The sequence below is a fragment of the Bufo gargarizans genome, chromosome 1 (assembly GCF_014858855.1).
Source record: "Bufo gargarizans isolate SCDJY-AF-19 chromosome 1, ASM1485885v1, whole genome shotgun sequence".
Classification (NCBI taxonomy): domain Eukaryota; kingdom Metazoa; phylum Chordata; class Amphibia; order Anura; family Bufonidae; genus Bufo; species Bufo gargarizans.
The window spans coordinates 352034906-352049232 of record NC_058080.1 but is presented as its reverse complement, the minus strand read 5'-3'; the positions used below and the strand labels follow the sequence as shown (position 1 = coordinate 352049232).

The following is a 14327-nucleotide window of genomic DNA, read 5'->3' as shown; positions in this document are numbered from 1 at the left end:
TGCTTTTTTGAGGAAAGTGCGGACGACAAAAGAATAGTAGTTTGCAACGTGTGCCGGGGCGTGAACACAAGCAAACCTCACCACCACCAGCATGAGCCACCACATAGCATCAAAGCACCGTAATAAGTGGGAAAAACGCCTGGGTCCACAATCTGTGTCTGCAGGTCACACAACTGCCTCCTCTTCCCCTATGTTACGTGCTGGCCAATACCCTGTCGAAGGCGCAGGTCCGGATGCCTTCTGCCCTGCACCTGGACCTTCGCAAGCACCATCAGCGATCACATCCACTTCCGTGTCCCAGCGCAGCATCCAAATGTCCATACCCCAGGCCTTTGAACGCAAGCAAAAATTCCCAGCCACCCACCCACAGGCCATAGCACAAAATGCACAGCTTTCCAAATTATTGGCCCTGGAAATCTTGCTATTTAGGCTTGTGGACACTGAAGCCTTCGGCAGCCTGATGTCGTTGCGCAGTCCCCAGCTGCCACTATTTTTCAAGGTGTGCAGTGCCCGCCTTACACCAACATGTGTCCCGTAACATCACACGTGCCCTGACCAACACAGTTACTGAGAAGGTTCACTTAACCACGAACACATGGAAAAGTGCATTCGGCCAGGGACGCTACATTTCCCTGACGGCACACTGGGTGAATGTTGTGGAGGCTGGGAGCTAGTCATACCATGGGATGGCACAGGTACTACCGACGCCAAGGATTGCGGGCCCTACGTCGATCAGGGTTTCGGCCAGCACCTACGTTAGTGGCTCCAAACCCCACTTCTCCTCCTCTGCCTCCTCCAACACTTCCACCTACGATTTATCTGCGTGCAGCACCAGTCAGTCATCAGCCGGTAGCTGGAAGCAGTGTAGCACTGCAGTGGCGAAGCGGCAACAGGCCGTGCTGAAGCTGATATGCTTAGGGGACAAACAGCACACCGCTGTAGAGCTGTGGCAGGGGATGAGACCAGACTGAGCTGTGGCTCTTGCCACTCAACCTACAACCAGGCATGGTTGTGTCTGATAATGGCCATAACTTGGGGGCGGCTTTGGAGATCGGCAAGCTCAGACACATGCCATGCCTAGGACACTTGTTCAACCTTGTGGTTCGGCGGTTTCTCAAAACCTACCCCAATTTGCCTGAGCTACTGGTGAAGGTTCGCCACGTGTGCACATTTTCGCAAGTCATCAACAGCTTCAGCCGGTCTGTCAACGCTGCAGCACTTGAAATTGACAGCTCACCGGCTGTTGTGCGATGTGAGCACGCGCTGGAACTCCATGTTCCACATGTTGGCCAGGCTTTGTGAGCAGCAGAGGGCAGTAGTGGAATACCAGCTGTAACATGGTTGTCGCCTTTCCGGTCAGCTTCCACTATTCACAAGCGAGGAGTGGGCATGAATGTCTGACCTCTGTTAGGTTTTAAGAAACTTTGAGGAATCAACACAGATGGTGAGCGGCGATAACTCTATTATCATTGTAACCATTCCACTTATGTGTCTACTCAAACGCTCGCTGCTCACAATTAAGGAGGACGCTTTGCATGTGGAAGAAGTGGAAATGGGGGAATACCTTAGTTCGTCTTCTCAGTGCAAATTGGATGATGATGAGGAGGAGCAGGAGACGGTTGCCTCCGCTACAGAGGGTAGTACCCATGGAAGTTTAATTCCATCTGTTCAGCGTTGGTGGTAGAAAGGGGATGAGGAGATTGAGAGTGATCCTCCTGATGACGACAGCAAAGTTTTGCATGTTGGTACTCTGGCACACATGGCTGACTTCATGTTAGGCTGTCTTTCCCGCGACCCGCACGTTATACGCATTGTAGACAACACTGATTACTGGGTGTTCACCCTTCTCGACCCTACAAAGAGAACTTCTAATCTCTCATTCCTCTGGTGGAGAGGCTGAGCAAAACGGTGCAATACTAGAAGATCCTTGTTGAAAAATTGCTCCAAAACTTTTCATCTGACAACGCTGATGGCAGAGTCCGTAGTTCCTTGGCCAACCGAGGAGGGGAGACAAGGGGAACACATAACCGTTCCAAATGAGGCAGATCAACACTCTCCAAAGCCTGGGACAGTTTCTTTTTTTTAATTCTCTTTATTGAATTGAGAATCTTTCATTTCTTCTTCGTCCTACAGCAGCACAGAAGGGATATTTCCCGTCCCAGTCACTCTATCATAGGACCGCCCACCTAGAAAAAAAATCTAACAATCAAACAATTAACACAATTGACAACACCCTAGGTACTCTATATAACACACCAAGGCACTTTTTTCTAGTCCTTACTCTGGCAGGTGATTCTCACCTTGCTGCCCACCTGGAAAGGACTTGAGCCTTGCGTTGTTCAGGCTCCGTCGGTCTGGCTAGTGGTTTCCTAGCCCAGACCTGCTATAGCGTATTGTGGCTGTTGCCTACCAGTGCGTTTGCCTGGTAATACCTGTAGCAGGTCGCCGGTCTGTGTCCAGTGCGTTTGCCTGGCTGACCTGGTTCCCGGTGTACAGACGTTTGCAGCCGGGTAAGTATTAGGCTGTCTGCTGGCGATGCCTGGCTCTGGTCTGATGGTGTTATCCCGGGTAAGTTCAGAAAGGGTTAATTACCTTTCTCTAGGTCCTGTGATGTCATCACATTGGGGGCGTGTTTTGGGCGGCAATTTTAAACTCTGGTTCCTATTTAGAGACTCAGAAGCTGTGTGCACATTCCTGCTGTGCGGGGCAGCCGAGTTCTGAGTCTCTGAAGGTATTTCCAAAGGGTTCTGCTGCCCTGTCTGTCTCCCTTATGCTCTATATTTGTACATCTAATAAATCTATTCTTTTCTTAGATGTCGAGCCGGAAGAGCCCTAAAAAGACAAAGCACCGTGTTTGTGCAGGTTGTAGATTGCCGCTTCCAGATGATTTACATGTTGACATCTGTGATATCTGTGCAGAGAAGTTACGCACCCCTGATCCGCAGCCCGCAAGATCTAAGCTATGCATCACTTGTCTACAGCCTTTATCACCAGAAGCGACATCCAATATCTGTTTGGATTGTACCCCACAGGACCCGTTAGCAGAAGAAGCAAAAAAAATAATTTTTCCTGGTTCAGAGAAAATATGCAGAATTTGGCGTCTACTTCTGGCAGTAAAAAGGAAAGAAGCCATCATCATCATCATCATCATTCAGATGACATGTCTCAATCATCAGCTATTGTATCTCAATCTGACCTATCCTCGGATTCAGATTCAGGTAGTGAAGAATTTTTTCTATTGAAAAAGGATTCAGCAGAAAAACTCAGACGCGTAAAGCGTTGTCTGGAAACTAATGATGAAGAAGATTTGGTACAGGATAAGGGTAACCTGTATTACTTCCCTAAGAAGAAATCCAGAGTCCTCCCTGCTCATCCGGTTCTAAAGACCATAATGGAAAGGGAATGGAAAAGACCTGATAAACGCCTGGACTTAGGACCTCGCTTCAAGTCTCTATACAAGTTAGACCCGGCCGCATCAGAGGAATGGGAATTACCATCAAAAGTTGATCCAGCCATTGCACGTCTGTCCAAAAGATAATTTTTTCCATCAGACAATTCTTCTCTATTAAAGGATCCTATGGATCGGAAAGCTGACACTTTCCTAAAGAGATCTCATTGCAACCTGGCTTCTCTACAGAAGGCAGCTATGTCCTCAGTGCCTGTGGCAAGAGCGTTAAGAGTCTGGCTCAGCGAACTAACCAGAGACATCCAAGCGGGGGTACCAAGGCATGAACTGCTGGATCAAGTATCGACCCTTAAGACGGCTGCGGAATTCCTTTGTGATTTTCCGCTTGATGTCATAAAGATCTCAGCCAAGAACATGGCTTTAGCGAATTCCACAAGAAGATCGATTTGGTTAAAACCTTGGACGGGTGATGCTTCCTCTAAATCCAACTTTTGCGCTCTCCCATTTAAACCGGGAAAGTTAATAGGATCCCAGTTGGATAAGATCCTGGAAGAAAATAAAAAAAAGAGAAGGCTTTAGCCTTTCCGCAAACTTTCAGGCCCAAATCTACCAGATTTCGTACGCAGAGAGGAAGATTTTCTTTTCAGGGTTGTAATAGACAGGAGCAAGGGAAGAAGTTTCGCCCCCGCTACCAGGACAAGGGAAAGAAGAAACCCTCTGAAGCCCCTGCCTCCAATTCAAAATTCTGACGTTAAGCCTGCCCTCACTGTAGGCGCAAGGTTAAGAAGCTTTTATATGAAATGGGAGAGTGTCACTTCAGACAGCTGGGTTCGGAATATCATCAAGAACGGTTATTCACTCGAATTCGTTCATCTTCCAAGGGAAAGGTTCCTGTTAAACAACACGGAGGATCCAAGAATCATGCCCCTTCTTCGGGAGTTCCTACAGATGAATGTTCTGGAGAGAGTTCCAGAAGAGGAGGTGTATTCAGGGGTCTATTCAAGAGTGTTCCCCGTTCCAAAACCAGACGGCAGGTGGCGCCTCATCATAGATTTAAGGTTTCTAAACAACCATTTAAGGAAGATAAAATTCAAGATGGACAACATAAGATCTGTCCTGAGCATCCTGCAACCTGGGGAGGTGATGGCATCTATAGATCTAAAAGATGCATACCTTCATATACCCATCCACAAAGAATCGAGGCGATTTCTCAGGGTTGCAGTCAAGACTCTAGGTCAGATTTGGCACTATCAGTTCAGGGCCCTTCCCTTCGGGCTATCTCCGGCACCTCGTATCTTTACGAAGGTGGTGGTCGTCCTTATTGCAGCTCTGAGGGTTCAAGGTCTAAGGATAGTGCCATATCTGGACGACTGGTTGCTTATTGCAGCTTCCGAGGAGGTTCTGAGATCGGATCTTCACACTGCTCTGAATCTACTTCAGCAAGTCGGGTTCATTGTCAACCAAAAGAAGTCGCAGCTGGTCCCCACTACGAGAATCCAGTTCCTGGGTCTTTTATTAGACTCAGAAGTAATGAAGGTATTTCTTCCTCCTCTCAAAATGGCTCAGATCATTCGCAGAATTCAGTTGTTGATCTCTACAACGAAGATATCCATCCGTTTGGCGATGAGTACCCTTGGGTTATTGACAGCTGCTATAGAGGCGGTGCCATGGGCGAAGGCTCATATGAGAGACCTGCAAAGAGAGATTCTTCACTGTTGGGACAAGAATCCCAAATCACTGACCACTATGATGAAGATATCATGTGCAACACGCAGAGGGCTGCTTTGGTGGACAAGAGAAGAAAATCTGGAAAAAGGAAAAGATTTCCGAGTCATTCAAAGAGTAGTGATAACCACAGATGCTTCCCGCAAAGGTTGGGGTGCGCACATGGGAGATCGGTGGATTCAAGGGGAATGGCCTTCAACCACAATGAGGCGATCCTCAAACTTCAGGGAATTGAAAGCCATTCAACTAGCCCTGCAGCATTTCGAACCTCATCTCTACCACAGATCAGTTCTCCTGCAGATGGACAACGCAACAGCGGCATATTATGTAAACAAACAAGGGGGAACGCGTTGTCTCTCTCTACAGTCCATTTGCGACAAAATAATGTCTTGGGCAGAGCCAGTCCTACACAGCCTAGTGGCAGTTCACATCAAGGGCTCCGAGAATATCAGAGCAGATCGACTCAGTCGACAGAAGGTGTGCCCAGGAGAATGGGAATTGAACCCGAAATATTTCGCCCAGATAGTGGAGAAATGGGGTCGTCCAGAATGGGATCTGTTTGCAACGAGAAAGAACAAGAAAGCCCTGAAGTTTTGTTCTCTCAGGAGAGCAGACAGACCCGACTGTCTGGATGCCTTCTCTCTGAATTGGAGCCACAAGTTTGTCTACCTGTTTCCTCCCATACCAATGTTACCTCAGACCATACCGAAACTCCTCTTAGAAGCACCGGAAGCAATTCTAATAGCTCCATATTGGCCCCGCAGGGCTTGGTTTTCTGCCGTATCTCAACTTTCGAAAAACGATCACTGGACTTTGCCTCTTTACCCGGATCTTCTTCTACAGGAAGACCTTTACCATCCTCAACTGAACAAGTTGCATTTAACCGTGTAGCACCTGAAAGGGAAGGATTAAAAGAGAAGGGCCTTTCAGATGAGGTCATTTCTACTTTACTGTCCTCCAGAAAGCAGTCTACTATTGCAGTTTACAACAGATTATGGAGAAAGTTTTCTTCCTGGTTGCGGGAAAAAGAGTTACTAGTCTCTACCAACTCCATTTTGCAATTCCTGCAAGAAGGGCACGAAAAAGGCCTAAAGCCTAATACATTAAGAGTCCACATGACAGCCATTAATGCTTGGACAGATGGACAATATGCAGGTGACGCTTTAATAGCTAGATATTTCAGAGCATTGAAGAAGTTGAGGCCTTCTGTGAGACCGCCTATGCCCATCTGGGAATTATCACTGGTTCTAAATAGACTTACAGGTCCTCCCTTTGAACCTATTGCCGAAGTGGATCTTAGCTGGTTATCCTACAAGATCCTTTTTCTCATTGCCATCACTTGCGCAAAGAGGCTAGGGGAATTGCAGGCTTTGTCCTCCAGAGAGCCATATTTGAAAATTTTGCCGAATGGTGTCAGACTAAGAACCATGCCTTCATTTAGACCAAAAGTTGCGTCTTCAACTAACATCAATAGAGAATCTGTTCTTCCAGTATTCTACCCTGACCCTAAGTCAGATGAGGAAAGAAGACTCCATACTCTGGACATTCGTAGAGCATTAATTTGCTATCTTGAAAGGCTGAGAGATTTCCGAAAGGAAGAAAATTTGTTCATTTTATTCTCTGGTCCGAGGAAGGGTATGAAAGCCTCAAAAGACACTCTGGGTCGTTGGATTAAAACAACCATCTCGGAGTCCTATATCTTAGATGGTAAAGAACCGCCTCGGCCGTTAAGGGCCCACTCCACGAGGGCAACCTCTACATCTTGGGCTGAAAGACAGCAAGTTGATCTCCTAGACATCTGCAATGCAGCTTCCTGGACTTCATCCTCTAAGTTTGTTCATCACTACAGGCTCAGCAATGGACCCGAGAACTCAGCCTTCAGCACAGCAGTTTTGTCAGCAGTAAAACAAAGCTCCCCCCCCCCCCTTTAATTTCTATGTTATATCCCTTCTGTGCTGCTGTAGGACGAAGAAGAAAGTTGGAATTTTACTTACGTAATTATACTTTCTTCGAGTCCGAAGGCAGCACACTAACCCTCCCAATAAATTTTACTTGCATGAGTTGGTCTACGTTATTACACAATGGATGCAGTGCCTTGGCGTGTTATATAGAGTACCTAGGGTGTTGTCAATTGTGTTAATTGTTTGATTGTTAGATTTTTTTTTCTAGGTGGGCGGTCCTATGATAGAGTGACTGGGATGGGAAATATCCCTTCTGTGCTGCCTTCGGACTCGAAGAAAGTATAATTACGTAAGTAAAATTCCAACTATAGTTGATATATTATAAGCATATAACGACATACAAAGTTAGTGTTTTCCCAGCAAATATCAGCTTATAACAATATAACAGGGTATCCTTAATGTTTCTCAATTCACAATTTTTCAATTTGTTGCTCCCCCCCAAAACCCCTCTCCCCCAACTTTGCCCAACACCGTGAACACTAGTCTGAGTCTGTGGTAATCTCTTCTCCTTTCTGTCGTATACTACATCCTGTCTTCAGCTTAGACCTATCCTGTATTACTCTATACTGACAACTTCCCCAATCTATTCGCCAATTGTGCCTCCAAGTACCATTTAGTCAACTTGAAAGGGGCCATAAGTTCTTTGATTTCACAAGTGGACAATTGCTTCTCAATGAATTCCATCCACTTCTTGGTGTATTTCCCGATCAACCCTTCCTTATCCTGGTCTATCTCCAGTTATTCTTGATATAACACATTCTTCATAGTACCAACCACCTCTTCCCATGACGGTATTTCTGTTTGCAGCCAGTGTCGTAAAAGGGATTTTTTCACTGACCTCAATAAGATATGTATCCCCCTTGTCGCCACTACTGTCCCTTTTTCTTCTTCCTGATTCTTAGGTATGTAATGAAAAATACACTGTTGCGGTGTTAGTCCTACTGTTTCTCCCCAAATCTCTTTCATCGCTTCTACCGACCGTTGCCATAGCAGTTGCACCCTCGGGCACTCCCACAGGGCATGTAAAAGTCCAGCCCCTGAGAGGTCGCATTTAGGGCAATGTCGCAGGTAATGGGCCGGGGCATCACGATATGACAAATTAAAGGCGTACGTTGCCCTATGGATAATCCTTAGTTGTGTCTCTCTCCATTGCTCATTGTATACCGCTCGCCTTACTAGTTCAAGACCTTCCCTCATTGTTTTGATTATTTAATTCCCTTTCCCATGTTTTGAAAGCTCCTTTCACTAAGCCTATTGTTTGTATGTTATGTAGTTTTCGGTACAGCTCTGAGAGGGACATAAATTTGCCATCTCTGCCCAGTATAGCCGCAAACCACTTAAGTTTTTCCGAGTCACCTAACGAACCTGACTGAGCTTTACAGTAGCTTTTGATTTGTTGGAAAGGGAGATGGTGTGCATCAGCCAAGTCATATTTTTCTTTCAGCTGTTCCCATGTCAGCAATTCCTGGCCACAGGTTCCCAGCAAGTCCCTAAGTTTAGTAATCCCTTTATTACTCCATTCCCGAAACAACATGTTCTCTCTACCTTGCGGGAAGGAAGGCAGCGTCCATAATGGCATCACGGGCGATATATAGAAAGGGAGCTCATATCTTCCTAACAGACTTCCACGCCATTATGGTGTCTTTTAACAGAATAGATTGTCTGGCTGATGCAGGAACATCTCTCAATTTTATATGTAGCAAGGCCTCCAGGTTCCACAAGCCGGCTAATTCCTGCTCTATCTGAATTGCCGAGTGATGTCCCGTCCCCCACACCCAATCTCTTACGTGCGAAACAGAGACGCTAGGTTATAACGACAAATATTTGGCAGTTGTAACCCTCCCTCCCATTGCAGCATCGTCAGTTTTGCATATCCAATGCGGGGCCTTTTAGATTTCCACAGGAAGTGGTTAAATGCCTTTTGTATCCGCAAAGTGTCTGTGTGCTTCAGTAGCAATGGGATCATTTGTAGCGGGTAAAGCAATTTTGGGAAGCTGACCAAGCCTGGTACAGTTTCATGACACCCCGCCAGCACCCTCACCCTGATGCGCCTAGGGTCACAGGGAGGGAAACATTTTGGAAGATGGTGAAGGAGTACATAGTAGACTGTTTCAGCATCCTCAATGATCTCTCAGTGCCTTACAACTACTAAGTGTCCAAGCTGGACACGTGGCATGAACTGGCGCTCTACGCCTTGGAGGTGCTGGCCTGCCCTGCCGCCGGTGTTTTGTCTGAGTGGGTGTTTAGTGCGGCTGGTCGCATTATAACAGATAAGCGTATCCGCCTGTCAGTTGAAAATGCTGACCGGTTATAAAAATGAACAAGGCCTGGATTGACCATGACTTCTCGACTACACCAGAGGAAAGCTGATGAACGTTCATCATTTCTGCTCAGCATGAATCGACTCATCAGTGAACAGCACTGGAGCCCACTGGTCCCTCGTCCAACGTAAATTCTCCCTGGCTAATGCAAGACGTCGACGCCTGTGCCTGGTGGTGTGGTCAGGTACCCTTTCAGGCCATCTAGCACACAGACCACACTGATGTTAATCTTTTTGAATGGTCTGACATGACACTTGGGTGCCTCTTCATCCGGTTCCGCAGGGCATTGTTCAGAATTAAGCGGTCATCAGTGTGGGATGTGACCAAAGTACATCCCCTTCTATGCCTTTCTGTGACTCTTCCAGTCTCTCTGTTGCAACCCGCTGATGGCCACTTCCGTCTGAGAACATAATGCTTGAAGCCTTGCAATGACGAGGTAGTGTTGATAAATTGTTAGGTGTCGCCTTGGTCTCAATGTGAACAGCATGATGAGGAGAACTGTTTAAATACCAATTCTAATTGAACCAGGAAATGTATTGGCCGATTCTTGGATCAAACGCCTGTTGTGAATTTTGCAGTTAAGCTACTTGTTAGAGAACAGCAAGTTGTGCAAAAAGTTCTGAAACATTGAACAGTTGGACATGTGCATTCAAAAGTAGATACGGTCACATTAAGTTCACATGTAAAAGTTAGAGTCAATTTTAGGTTCATCCTAAAATTTGACCTCGAAGCCAAATATCCCTAACTTTTTGCGAGTAGTGAAGATGGTGTCATGATACTCTCACTGGAGTTATGATCTATCTAAATAATTAATTAATATTCCCCAGTAATACCTGAACACTGCCACTACTAAGGTTTGTTTTTAAGAGCTCACACTCTTAGGGCTCATGCTCACGAATGTTAATTGCAGATCCGCAAAACATGAATACTGGCCGAGTGCAATCCTCCCCTAACAGAATAGTCCTATCCTTGTCTTATTTTTTTGCGGCACGGTCATGCAGACATGGAATGCACAGTCATTTCTGGTTATTTTGCAGCCCCATTGAAGTGAATGGTTCCGCTGGCGGGCTGCAAAAAAAAAAAAAAAGCGTAATGGGCTCATGCACACAAACATATTTTTGCCTCCTAAAGGTTTCTATTATAACCATGTTATAATGGAAAACAATAACAGAATGCATAATGGTGATGTGAACCCAGCCTCACTTATGGTTTTCAGCGCATATTCAGCTCTAAAAACCGTTTCAAAATCGGTGCCGCTGATTTTTCATGTATGTTTTTTCCAGACCGCACTAAGGATGTGCATGTTGAACCTTTGTGCAGTTATTGCACCGACACCTCAGAAAAACACGGCAGGAGCCTGCTGACAGTTTGGCAACATTCAATGGTGCTAAACCGAGAGCAGTACCGTACCATTTGAAGTGAAAAACCGTGGCAGAAACCACTGCAGTTTCTGTGGATTTTGATACTAACAAAATCTGTTTTGTGAAAATATCACTAGCTCATTGTTAGGGTAAGTGGTTGTTGCCTGTGAAAATTGTGGTCAGCCATATATTTATTTCTTCTGCAGGAGCAATGTGGTATTACATGCCAACCATGGTATTCATAAACAAGCTGGGTTTATCAGTCATAGCTCTAATGTGATAAGAATTTACTATATCAAAAGTAATTATTTGGCTGTATCAATTATTTTACATATAAAGTGTTTCTTTTTACAGGTACGTTGAAAGTGTATACCGACTGCAGGACAAACCCTCACCATATTGCTGCCTTATTTAACAGATAATATATTTGAATAGTGGAATTTGAAGACTCATTATTGTCGGACCAGCCATATAATCTCCAGTGATAACCTTTTTATACATACACAGAATTACCTCAGAATCTAATTTCTTCTTTTTTTTCTCAAGTGAATACAAGCACTAAGAACACTGCACCATCAGGACTTCCGAGATGATGCACAGTGTAATCTTGAAGAGAATGTAGCACTGCCTCCTCGTCAAACAGCTGATAAATGGGACCCCCACCCATCAGATATTGATGACCTATCCTTAGGATAGGTCATCAATGTGTACTGCCTGCACCAACTCCTTGATATTCCATCTATGTAGCCTGATGTCACCATTTTACAGCAAATTTGTTACTAAATTATTGGCCATTTATGAAGGAGTTAGGATTTGATAAAAATGCATGAGTCAACTTTGGCTTACTGACTTCACAGCCCTGCTGAGCTATATAACCATAGTTATAATTATTTGGTGATACTCCCCAATACAGTATATACACAGAAAACTCAGGAGGCCAATAGTGCCCAATTAAAATATATAAATGAATTAACATACAAGTGAAAATGTAATGAAGCTAAGACTATATAGACAAGTAAAAATAGTTACTGTGCTCCTAAACCCTTTCCTAATACAGTCACAGTGGAGGTCACCAAATATATGACAATAGGGCAAAATACTAAGCGTTACAGCTCAAAATGCAAGAACGGTCTACCAGTGTGGGCCCTTACATTCAGTATGTATCGCTCTACTTTTGTCGGAGGCAATTACCTATAGACAGTGGAGGGTTGACGTTTACCTTGTATGAAAGGGCAAGTCTGACAAAAATGCAAGAACATAGTGGCCCATGATCTAACTGTACCTCTTAATATTTGGCCCTATTCGGCAACCTCCACTGTGTGTTAGGATAGGGTCCAGGAGTGCTACAACTATTGGTTCTTGTTGCGTGATGTATAAGCAAAAATGCAGCTAATCATGAACAATAAAACCCAGAAATGTATGCAATTTGTGACAATGGCCACAAGAATACACCTGGTACCCAAATGGAGGCTGCTGGAGTGTATAGAAAAGTGGTGTTGGGTAACATATGGTAGTCTTGGAACACTTTTACAACATTGCCTTGACCTATAATGACAACTTCTAGTATAGCACATGTCAAGGTGTACTGGCAAATTCAGCTCTAACATGACAAACTTAAAGAACTACCGCCAAAATTGTTGTTCTCTGACCTGTTAGAAGGGTACATAATGTGATCTTCTCATCAGTGACTGTATTTGTGAGTTATACCTCCTGAATGCTTCTCACCTGTGTCATGTGACCAGCAATCAGACTGTGTGGAGAGGAAGTCAGTTTGTCTATGTATTCCTATGGGAGCCTCAATATCAGTCTCATAGGAATGAACAGAGAAGAAACAGACTTCCTGTCCTGTGTCAATTCTCAGATTTTTTTTTTTTTTTTTTATAACATGCAAATGACCCCCTAGGCACGATGAGGGCAGTGCTGTTGCACCCAGAAGCTCTCCTACCTGTCTTCTATGCCACACTCCCACAGCTGTGAACAGGTCAGGTGGTCCCTGTACATGCACAGTTAAAGGATGGAGATTGCCCATCTGCCCAGTGGTCTCTATCCCTTTACTGCACATGTACAAAATGCAATCCCGCAAGACTTCAGGGAATTCCGGCCTGCCCATTACAGCGGTGGAGGTGTGGCATTGAAGACAAAGAGGGAAGCCTCTGGGTGCAACGCAGACTGATGGAAGATATAGAAACAGACACCGACAAGTGATGGATGGACAGCTATCGACTGTTTGACATAGTGACAGAGATGCCCTTTAACTCATTTGCTCACCATGATGTTCATGAATGCCACAGGTGGGCAGGGATAGTATTGAGCAGGCTCAGGAGCTGAGTCCCCTCCCTATATGGTGGGTGCCAGTTATTTTCTATAATATACAACTCCCAGTCCAGCTATGGTGAAGGATTTTTCTTCCTAATATGAGCTAATTTTCGGAGTTGTTTTGCCTTCTTCTGGATCAACACTGCCGGTTGGACTTGATGGGCCTGTGTGTTTTTCTTTTTTTCTAACCTTATTAACTATGTCAGGAAAAACATGACAGATACTATTAAAATCCCAATTCTATATAAAAAAAAACTTTTTTTTAATGTAAAAACTCTTCCACCCTGCTGCTACCACTCAGCTGTTTATGACATCCAGAACTTGTGAGCAGAAATATGCATATTAAACATGTGGAAAGGGATTTTACTAAGCAAAATGCACCAAAATTTTATTACGAGACATGACAAGTCATAAAACCAATTCATTAAAAAGACCACTGCAGTATCTCCTGTACAGGCTCTAGGGTGGCACATGACATCCGTACATTTATCAAACTGTGTGATATGTTAAACAGTTGTAGAATTTCCTACGCTCATGACAGCACTTCTCCAGCACGGAGGGGATTCGATTCAGACTGGCTCCAACTCTGGTAAAGGAAATAGAACTTCTAGGTCACACAGATGGCAGTCAGTGAACGGGATCTCGTCAGTTCAGCTGACAAAAGAGGGACCCATGAGACAAAATGGCTGTGGGAATATTCTCTAACAGGATAGGTTAAAAGAGTCTGACTGCTGGGGCACTCAAACTTGTGCACCCCTGTTTGAATACATCAGGCATGCAGGACCATAGCATTTCAAGAAGCAGCAGACTGGAAATAAGTTTTGATAGAGATGTGGATATCATTCTTGACCAACTAAGATGGCCCCCATATCCTCCAGCTCTAAGACAATGCCTTATTCCCTCAAGATGGAACCAAAGCATGAAGGTTTTACCCTATGCAAGAGAACCCTCCTCCCTGATGTATCACATATGACGTATGCTGTACTGATGTTAATGTGAAGCCATTACAATATGGCGCTGGCACCTAGATGTTTGCATACCAAAGTTTGTAAAATAATGCACAAGGTGCAGATGCCACATGTCATCTCTTTTCTTATTTTTGTATTCTAGCCAACAGAGCAATGCCACAAGCCTGGGGGGGGGGGGGGGGGGGGGGAGAGATGTTCCCTGATGTACTTATATACTGCTTAAAGGGGTTGTCCAGGTTCAGAGCTGAACCCAGACATACCTCCATTGT

General features: G+C 44.9%; 1 protein-coding gene across 3 annotated transcripts in view; it reads left to right on the top strand.

Annotated features, from left to right (window-relative positions):
• Positions 1-14238, top strand: part of LOC122919628 (protein mono-ADP-ribosyltransferase PARP14-like) — a 185419-nt gene extending 171181 nt beyond the window's left edge. For all 3 annotated transcript variants that reach the window (XM_044268765.1, XM_044268781.1, XM_044268773.1), the window contains one exon: positions 11129-14238. The gene's annotated coding sequence lies outside the window, so the exon portion shown is untranslated. The remainder of the gene's footprint in view (positions 1-11128) is intronic.
• The last annotated feature ends 89 nt before the right edge of the window (positions 14239-14327 follow it).